Genomic DNA, 10,961 nt, shown 5'->3' on the forward strand with positions numbered 1-10,961 from the left:
ATGCTGCCCCTTTTTTAACCCCTAAGCCAGTCCCAATTGCCCGCATTTGGCCCATATCCCTCGATACCCATCTTACCCATGTAACAGTCTAAATGCTTTTTAAAAGACAAAATTGTACTTGCCTCTACTACAACTTGTGGCAGCTTGTTCCAGACACTCACCACCCTCTGTATGAAAAAATTGCCCCTCTGGACTCTTTTGTATCTCTCCCCTCTCACATTAAACCTATGCCCTTTAGTTTATACTCTCCTACCTTTGGGAAAAGATATTTACTATCTAGCTGATCTATGCCCCTCATTATTTTATAGGCCTTTATAAGATCACCCCTAAGCCTCCTACAACTCAAATCATGAAATCCCAATAGCTGAGAAGCTGGATAGACTGGGACTTTTTTTCTTTGCAGCGTAGAAGACTGAGGGATGACCTTATAGAGATCTATGAAATAATGAGAGGCACAGATCAACTAGATAGTCAATTTATTTTCTCAAACATAGGAGAGTCTAAAACAAGAGGGCATAGATTTAAGGTGAGAGGGGAGAGATACAAAAGTGTCCAGAGGGGCAATTTTTTCACACAGAGGGTGGTGAGTGTCTGTAACAAGCTGCCAGAGGTAGTAGTAGATACAATTTTGTCTTTTAAATAGCATTTAGGTAGTTACATGAGTACGATTGTATAGAGGGATATGGGCCAAATGCAAGCAATTGGGATTAGCTTAGGAGTTTTAAAAAAATAAGGGCGACATGAACAAGTTGGGCCAAATGACCTGTTTCCATGCTGTAAACCTGTATGACTCTATGAGTGCATTATAAACTAAAGTCCCCCAGTCCTGGTTATCATGCCAACAAAACTCTAATTGCTTCCTTACACTTGACACTCTCCCTAAATTTGGATAGCTCCATATTGCGTGCAGTGTTTAAATTGTGGTCCAGCCAGTAAATTATATAGGCTGAGTAAAACCTTTTTCCTGTGGCAGGAAATTATATTAATTAGATCATGGCTGAGCAAGTATCAGATTCATTAAGAAAAATGAAGTACTCCAAACCAAAGAAATGATTCATGATTAAGTACATTATTTCAGTCTTATGAAAATCTTTCCCTCATTTAGATATAGATGTTTACACAGTATAAAGTGCCCATGATGTGAGCAATAAAATAGAAAATCTATAGCCCATTATATCACTCAGTTTTCTCTTACAAAATAACATTTGTATTCATTACAGCTCCAATTTACTGATGGACTTACATTTCACCATTGTCCTTTTACAGTCAATTATAATTAAAAGGCTATTGCATTTTCTCTATTTGTTCCTTTTCGTTCGGTGCTAATGACATTGAAGATCTGATCTTTACTTGAACATTTCAAGTGTTCCAATTTATCCTCATAAATGCCTCATAAATCCAACGTGAATTCCAAAAGGAGATCTTGCATAGTGCATCTAAAGGTCAGTTACGCTGAAGCATGGCCCAATAATGCGTAATTCCGTTCACTTTAATGGACGCATCCGTCTGAATGCAGTGGCTGTCATCAGATGGGGTTTTCCAGCCCTGTCTATCACCGGGATCATCCAGTCTCACCGAAAGCCGATGGACTTTTGGCTGGGCCACCAGATCTCTCACGTTGGGTCCTGCCGCAATGGGGCTGGAAAATCCCAACCATCATGCTGGATTAGACCAAAGGCAAAAGAAATTAGAAATCGAAAATAAAAACAGAAAATGCTGCAAAGACTCAGCAGGTCACAAGCCAACTAAGGAAAGAAAAACAGGGTTGAATTTCCAGGTTTGTGACCTTTCAGCGGAACCATCATTTCTACGCATGCACTGGCAGCAATGTACACTTTGGGTACCATATTGAACTAGGTACCGTTATGGGGCACCCTAGTCTTGCTGAAGGCAATTACAATTCCAACTCTCTTCCTACATCCGGTGGTGCACTAAGACAGATTTTCATCTGTTTCCATTGCTAGTGACTCCCAAAATTGGTCACCCTTCAATCACCAGGGGTTTGTGGCTTGAGGAACACCACTTCACATCAAGTTTGGCTGACCATGCTTACCACCAGCCATTGGCATGTCTGTAAGGAATTGATACACTCAGCCTGTTTGTAAATGCATTTTCTTTGACCATCGAGTCCTGAGAGTCATAGAATCACAGCATCCTACAGTGCAGAAGGAGGCCATTTGGCTCATTGAGTCTGCACCAACCACAATCCCAACCAGGCTTTATACCCATAACCACATGCGTTTACCCTAGTCGCCTGATACTAAGGGACATTTAGCATGGCCAATCCACCTAACCTGCATATCTTTGAACTGTGGGAGGAAACCAGAACACTGGAAGAAACCTATCCAGACATAGAGAGAACGTGAAAACTCCACACAGGCAGTGATCCAAACCTGGGTCCTTGGTTCTGTGAGACAGCAGTGCTAACCACTGTGCCACCCCTGAAGTGGGACTCAAAACCAGACTTAGAGGCAGGGACACTACACGAGTGTCACAAGACCACAAGTGCCACAGGGCTGCTTTAACCGTGTGTGGACAATTTGACCCAGAACACCGCAGCTACATTCACAAAAGTACAAGGAGACAAGATCATGGGAGTAGACAATCCTGATAAGACCAAATAACTCAAACCAGTGATGCTGTGCAAATGTAGCTGACGTGCCAAACCATTCTCATTGAAAAAGATTCAGAAATCACTGGGGTGTAAAGGAGATGATTGACACAAAAATTGCATTGCACCCTTACTGATCTTTGGACTCAGATCTGATCCACACTGAGAGAAAATTCTTCTGCTAACTAGAAAGGCTTAAATAAAATTAAGTTTGGCATTCTCAAAGATTCCTAGTGGATACGAAGCTTTAGCCAAAAATGCTCAGGAATTGATAATAATTTGCAGTAATTTGCAATAATTATCAAGAGAAGCAGCATGAATGGATGCTATTATTGACTATACAAGGGCCTTTATGCCAAAATTAAGCCCACTCCATGTCTGACCTTGCCACATCAATCCTGTAATAATTAGAAAAAACTGTGAGTGAGTCACATTCTCCAGCAATTAAATCTTTCAATCTTAATGAGTCTGGAATTCATCTAGAAAAATTGAATGATCAAATCAAATAAATTGCCAAATCACAGATGCCAGATCTCTTTTCCAAAACAATGGTATGTCATCAAGTTATGCACTTATCTGCAATATTTTAACATACCAGGTACATTTCCTCAGGCTAAACCTGTGCATTTGCTGGTTCTCCAGTTCTGTATACAATATAATAGGGATGGCACAGTGTTTGGCACTGCTGCTTCACAGCACCAGGGACTCAGCTTCCACTCCTGGCTTGAGTCACTGTCTGTGTGGAGTTTGTATGTTCTGCCCGTGTCTGTGTGGGTTTCTTCCAGGTGCCCCGGTTTCCACAAAAGATGTGCGATTTAAGTGGATTGGTCAAGCTAAGTTGTTCCTTAGTGTCAGGGGGACTAGCTAGGGTAAATGCATGGGGTATGGGGATAGGGCCTGGGTGGGATTGTGGACTCAATGGGCCAAATGGCCTCCTTCTGCACTGTAGGGTTCGATGATAATTCTCTCACACATACAACTTCATATTTGCAATCACGGTTTAAAGCTGGCCCCACTCAATCATTGAACAGTTGTTAAAATCAAGAATCTTCATGAATTATTCCTGAGACAAAGAAGGTTTTAAATATATTTCATTTGAGATATCAAAGCAGGAATTAGAGGAAATATAATTTGAATTGACAGCTTTCTCTTTCTGTGTCACACCACACCTCAACCGACTCATTAACAACTGAAGAACAAGAATCAACACACAAACGGAAGACAGGTCACCCACCTTAATTTTATTCGATGCTCGCTAATAAAACGAATTATATCGCATCATAAACCTGGGCAACTTTCAGAAAATGCAAGTGATTATTTCTGGAAATGAGAAGGAGATCTGGGCAACTTTCGGAAAATGCAAGTGATTATTTCTGGAAATGAGAAGGAGATTCAAAGTCACAGCAGAGGTCGATGCACCCGCTGCTCTGCGGACAACTTGATACAAGTTGCTAATTGAGACACAGCACAAAGAGGTGAACTAAAAACTGACCCAGCTCTTCAGACGGATAGCTTTCCTCTCCTCTTCAGAGTAAAGAATGCAGAATACATTGGTATTGCTGGAATATGGCCTATACCTACTCTTCAAGACACAAGAAGAAAGTGAAGGCTTCGGAGAGGATGCAAAAGAGGTTTACCAGGTTGCTACCTGGATTACAGGGTATAGAATCATAGAATCCCACAGTGTAGAAGGAGACCAATCGGCCCATCAATTCTGCACCGACCACAATCCCTCCCAGGCCCTATTCCCACAACCCCATGCATTTACCCTAGTCAGTTCCCCTGATACTAAGGGGCAATTTAGCATGGCCAATCCACCTAACCTGCACATTTTTGGACTGTGGAAGTAAACCAGAGCACCCGGAGGAAACCCTCACAGACACGGGGAGAATGTGCAAACTCCACACAGGCAGGGACCCAGGCCAGGAATTGAACCCGGGCCGCTGGAGCTGTGAGACAGCAGTGCTATCCACTGCCATCCCATGTACTATAGAAGTTTATAAAATTATGAGAGACATGGATAGGGTTGACAGTCAGAACCTTTTCCCCAGAGTTGAAATGTCTAATACTCAGTCTGAAATGTCTAATGCACTTAATGTACAAGAGAGGAAAGTTCAAAGGAGATGTGAGGAGCAAGTTTCTTACATAGAGAGTGGTAAGTGCCTGGAACAAGCTGCCAGAAGTAATAGTAGAGGCGGGTACGATTTTGTATTTTAAAAAGCATTTAGACAGTTACATGGGTAAAATGGGTATAGCGGGATATGGGCAATTGGGATTAGTTTAGGGGTTTAAAAAAAAGCGGCATGACAAGTTGGGCTGAAGGGCCTGTTTCCATGCTGTAAACCTCTATGACTTTATGACTGTATAAAGTATCTGGAACTTGCTGTGCTGCAGGCAATTATGTCAAGGGTGTTTAAGGGGTTTTTAGATAAGCTCAGGAATATGCAAGGAATAGAGGCATATGGACCAAGGGCAGGCAGAAGGGATTAGTTTAATTTGGCATCATGTTTAGTGCAACATTGCAGGCTGAAGGGCCTATTCTGCGCTGCACTGTTCTATGTTCTGGATGTGAAAACATCATTGTTTCACTTTCCGGTATGGCAATGCTCTTTTGGGGCCTAAGGTTCACTTTTAATGTGTGTTTGGTTTGTTGGGTCACGACGGAGCCTTGGCTCTTACTCAGCAGCCTTTCAAGAGCATGATATAAGCAACGTCACAGTTACACTGATTCAACCTAATGACTACTGCTGAAAGAAATAAAAATGAGGTTTAGCTGTGGTGAACTTGTACACGGTGTGGCACACAGTGAATCTCCTTCAGTTCTACTTTGCATCACTTGCAGTCTCGATATGGGTGGGTGTTTGAAGACCATTTTATGGAGATACAGCCACACCAAGGATGCGCTTAATGATGCACATCAACCTGTTTTAGTGTTATAGGATAGTGAAGATACATAAGGACTGGAAAAAGACAGCTACTGCCAAAAAATAGTTCTAAGTGTTTACTGCATTTAATTAACACATCGGCCCAGGTGTACTCCATGATGGAGAGGCTCTCCATTGCGGCAAAGAGGGTGGGGCAGGTCTGAAAATCCTTAAGTGCCTTTCCTGAAGACAGAACTTCCCATTTTCGTGGGAGTGGGACTGGCATTGTGCCTTGATTCACACATGCATAGCTTATGGGGGCAGCTGGCACAATGGCACAGTGGTTAGTGCTGTTGCTTCACAGCGCTAGGAACCCAGATTCGATTCCTGGCTTGCGTCACCGTCTGTGCGGAGTCTGCATGTTCTCCCCAGTTCTGCGTGGGTTTCTTCTGGATGCTTCCGTTTCCTCCCACAGTCTGAAAGATGTGCTGTTTAAGTGCATTGGCCATGCTAGATTCTCCTTTGGTGTACCCGAACAGGTGCTAGAGAGTGGTGATTAAGTGATGTTCACAATAACTTCACTGCACTGTTAATGTAAGCTTGCTTGTGACACTGATAAATGAACTTTGACTTAAAATCATCAGTGCCTCCTCTAACGTGGATATTTAGTCAGCCAGAAGTGTCAATCCCAATGTGTGAAGATTGGACACAATAACCGAAGATCTGAACATGGTGGATTCTTTTAGAAATTAGAGCACACTTTTAAAGCACTAAGGTACCTCTTTGGATGTGATCCCATGACACCTATAGGAGGGGTAAGGTACCATTTTGGAGAGATAAACACCCTTTGGGCTCGTTAAAAGTAAGCAAAACAGTGCACAAAAAGTGTATGTTTTTATTTGTTTGGGGATGTCGGCACCACTGGTTGGGTCAGCATTTGTTACCCATACCTAATTGCCCTTGAACTGAATGATGTGCTAGGCCATTTCAGAGGGCATGTAAGAGTCAACCACATTGCTATGGGTCTGGAGTCGCTTGTAGGTCAGACTGGATAAGGGGGCAGATTTCTTTCTCTAAAGGAATTGGTGAACCAAATAGATTTTCTGACAATTGACAATGGGTTCGTAGTCATCATCAGACATCTAATTCCATTTTTTTTTAATTCAAAGTTCACCATCTGCCAAGGTGGGATTTGAACAAGTATCCCCAGAGTCTCTGGACCCTGGGTCTATGGATTACTAGTCCAAAGACAGTATCACTACACCACCTGCCCTCTTTAAAAAAAAAGTCAAGACATCAAATACCTGTCAAAGAAATGCCAAGCTATCAAAGAGCTGTCAAAACTCTCAAAGAACTACCAATGCATTATCAGAGTTGTCAAAGAACTATCAAGCTGCTAAAACATTGCCAGGCTGTCAAAGAATTGTCAGGTTGTCAAAGAACCATCAAAGGTATCAAATAACTGGCAAAGAAGTGTCAGGCTATCAAAGAACTGCCCAGCTATCAGATTAGCATGCAGTGGATAAGGGTAAAGCATAATGGGTAGGCAATATGGCTTGGGATGAGTTGGCACTAAGTAGATATAGAGGTAATAAAGTGCCTTGAGTGTGGGGGAAATGGGGCAATGAGGTGCCATGGGCTATGGGTAGATGAGAAGTAGTTGGCATTAGGGTTATGAGGGGCCATGGGTGTGGGTACAGGGGCATGTGTTGACATAGTGAGTATGAGGAGTCATGGAGTTGGGTAGAAAGGCATGATTTGGCATGAAGGTATGAGGAGGCATGGGAGTGGGAGCCATGAAGTAGCAGATGGTGACATAGATGGGCAATGTGTGTCTGTGTGTGTGTGTATGAGGAGTGATGTCTGCAATTTTTTTTTTGAGATTAGATTTAATGAATTATCAGAACACACAGACAGGCCTTCTGCTGAGGCCAACCTCTGCACCCAGCAGCCTCGCACTCATTCCGGGGGTGGTGGGTTTGACATTTAGCACAGCTCACCAAATCCAATCTGCAATATTCCATCTTAATCACAGAATTGCAAGTTGTTCTGTTTCTGCATATCTGACCCAGAGGTCAAAATCCGAACCATTAAATCAAGATATATTTTTCCGAGAAACAGTGGTCCCTTCCAGTTGATGAAATCCAAAGCCCTGTTCACTTTTGTTAGAAGCAGCACCAGAAGATTTCAAGACTGGCTGATGATTAAATGAAGAAACATATCACGTGCAGTGTCTGACCCATAATGAACATGGACTATTCTATTAAGATGCATATTTTGACCATTGAGAATTAAACCTGATCATAATTAATCCAGGAATACTTGGTGATCATCGAATCATAGAGCTCCTACAGTGCAGAAGGAGGCCATTCAGCCCATCGAGCCTGCACCGACAACAATTCCACCCAGTCCCTATCGCTGTCACCCCACATATTTATTTGTACTATGGGACAATTTAACACGGCCAATCAACCTAACCTTTGGGCTGGGAAGAAACCAGAGTACCCAGAGGAAGCCCATGCAGACATAGGGAGAATGTGCAAACTCCACACAGACAGTCACCCATAGCAGGAATTGAACCCAGGTCCTTGGTGCCGTGAGGCAGCAGTGCTAACCATTGTGCCACTCCATTATACCATTATGTGCCACTACAACTGGTTTCATGCAAACAAGCACTGGAGGAAGTGAATAGAAAATAAAACTGAGAGGTATAATAATCAAACCATCTTCACCAGGAGAGGAGCCCCAGCATTTCAAGCTCCTATGGCAATATTGCAATCAGACTCAAACAACACCAGGGTTAATGGTTAATGAAGAGAATGCAGGTAAAATTTGTCAAGTGAGTGGGATGGTATAGTATAGCCTCAGGAAGACTTTTGTCAGGAATCATGGGATGCCTCAAACAATGCACTGTGCTACCTAAATGGAGACTCACTTTGCTGAACTCCAGGGAATTTGTCACATATACTGCCATGTGTATCTTCCATTAGAATCATAGAATCCCTATAGTGCAGAAGGAGGTCATTCAGTCCATCAAGCCTGCACCAACCACAATCCCATCCAAGTCCTCTCCCCATAATCCCACCTATTTACCCTAAAACCCTCTGATACTAATAGGCAATTTAGCAGGGCCAGTCAACTTAAGCCGCACATCTTTGGAGTGAGGGAGGAAACCAGAGCACCCAGAGGAAACCCACACAGACACAGGGTAAATGTGCAAACTCCACACAGACACAAGGTGAATGTGGTGGAACAGCAAATTGTGCGGAGGGTGTGGAGAGTCTGCAGAAGGATCTAGATAGGCTGGGCGAATGGGCCAGGAACTGGCAAATGGAATTTAATGTTGGCAAATGTGAGGTTGTCCACTTTGGTTGGAATAATGGTAGGAAGGACTATTACTTACGTGGCGAAAAACTGCAGCATGCGACGGTGCAGAGGGACCTCGGGGTCCTTGTGCATGAGTCGCAGAAACCCAGCCTGCAGGTGCAGCAGATGGTCAGGAAGGCGAATGGGATGCTGGCCTTCGTAGCGAGGGGGATTGAATATAAAAGTAGGGAGGTCTTGCTACAGCTGTATAGGGCACTGGTGAGGCCGCAGCTGGAGTACTGTGTGCAGTTTTGGTCACCGCAGTTACACAAGGATATTTTGGCCTTGGAGGGAGTGCAGAGGAGGTTTACTAGGCTGATACCGGAGTTGAGGGGGTTGAGCTATGAGGAGAGGCTGAATAAACTAGGCTTGTACTCGTTAGAGTTTAGAAGAATGAGGGGAGATCTCATTGAGATGTATAAGATGTTGAATGGGATGGATAGGATAGAGGTGGAGAGGCTCTTCCCACAGGGTTATGGGGAGAGGGCGGGAATGTGGAACTGAGCCACGACAGATCAGCCATGATCTTATTGAATGGCGGGGCAGGCTCGAGGGGCTAGATGGCCTACTCCTGCTCCTATTTCTTATGTTCTTATGTTCAAACTCCACACAGACAGTGGCCTAAGCCAGGAATCAAATTTGGGTACCTGGCGCTGTGAGGCATAGTGCGAATCACAGTGCTACCATTCCAAGAAGCTAAAAAATAAAATAACGTTACATGTGATGTTCAAATCAAAATTAGATAGCTCATCTGATACTGGTTAAATAAAATGAAAAGCTGTTTGAAGTGCTGTGAGTTGAAGAGTATTTTGTTTCTTTCTGAGGCAGGTTAAACGCTGAAGATTTTCATGTTATGTTCTTTATTTTCTGTGACAACTTTTCATATCTAATTGCACTATAAACATCAGTAAGAAAACCAGAGCATATGTAACGGCCCTTCAGTGACCTACCACTCTCCTGAATGAAATGTTCTCCATTTGTCTGCACTGCACCGTGAGATTTATTGTGAGATGTAAAACTGCTGTTTCATGAATTCAAAGCCTCTCACTTCTTGTCCCATAAATTACCAAGTTTGAGACTGAAACAATTCCCTCGGCACAGCATTCTACATCGTGAGCTTTGGTAAGTGAATCTTACATTATAATTGAGCAAAATGATGGAAAATTTTGTAAAGCCGAACAATATTTATGAGTGGCACTGAATCCTAAATGGCAGGCCATAAATTCGCAAATTCCTGATTGCATTAAGTTATTTTTATTCAACCAGCCTATTCATTCAAGCACACCACTTGAAACGTTGCTTTCTAAGCTGCTGTCCCCTTGAGTTATTGCTATCTTATCATACATTGTCCAGAATTTTCCAGCCATCCCGCTGCAGTGAACAGAGATTTGGCCAAGCGCCAAATTCTCCACCCTCACTTGCAGTGGCAGCGGATCGTGAACGGCAGGACAATTCCAACCTCGATGTCCATGTGTATTTCATAAAATCTCTACAGTGTAGAAGGAGGCCATTCAGCCCATTGAGTCTGCACGGGCCGCAATCCCACCCAGCCCCTATCCCCATAACTCCATGCATTTACCCTAGCTAGCCCCCCTGACACTGAGGAGCAACTTAGCACGGCCAATCCAACTAACCCGCACATCTTTGGACTGTGGGGGGAAACCGGAGCATCCGGAGGAAACCCACGCAGTCACAGAGAGTATGTGCAAATTCCACACAAGCAGTGACCCAAGCCAGGAATCAAACTTGAGTCCCTGGTGCTGTGAGGCAGCAGTGCTAACCATTCTGCCACCATGCCACCCAGCTGCATATTGGTAAAAGAAAAAGATATACAATCTCTCTGGACAGCTTAAAAGAAACTTGAATGGTTCAGCATCCTCCTCAACCTAACATTAAGGAGACTATGCTGCAGATATTACAGAGTAAGGATATAGGAGTATAGTATCGTAGAAACACTACAGAGGCTGAGATCATTCACTTTAGAATAGAGAAAGTTACAGAAGTTACAGGGGTGTGCAAAATTATGAGGGGTTTTGATAGAGTAAATGGGGAGAAGGTGTTTCCACTGGTTGAAGGATTTGTAACTCCAGTGCAAGGTTTAACACAATTGACTAACGAAC

The sequence above is a fragment of the Carcharhinus amblyrhynchos genome, chromosome 29 (genome assembly GCF_965287045.1).
Source record: "Carcharhinus amblyrhynchos chromosome 29, sCarAmb.v2.hapA, whole genome shotgun sequence".
Classification (NCBI taxonomy): Eukaryota; Metazoa; Chordata; class Chondrichthyes; order Carcharhiniformes; family Carcharhinidae; genus Carcharhinus; species Carcharhinus amblyrhynchos.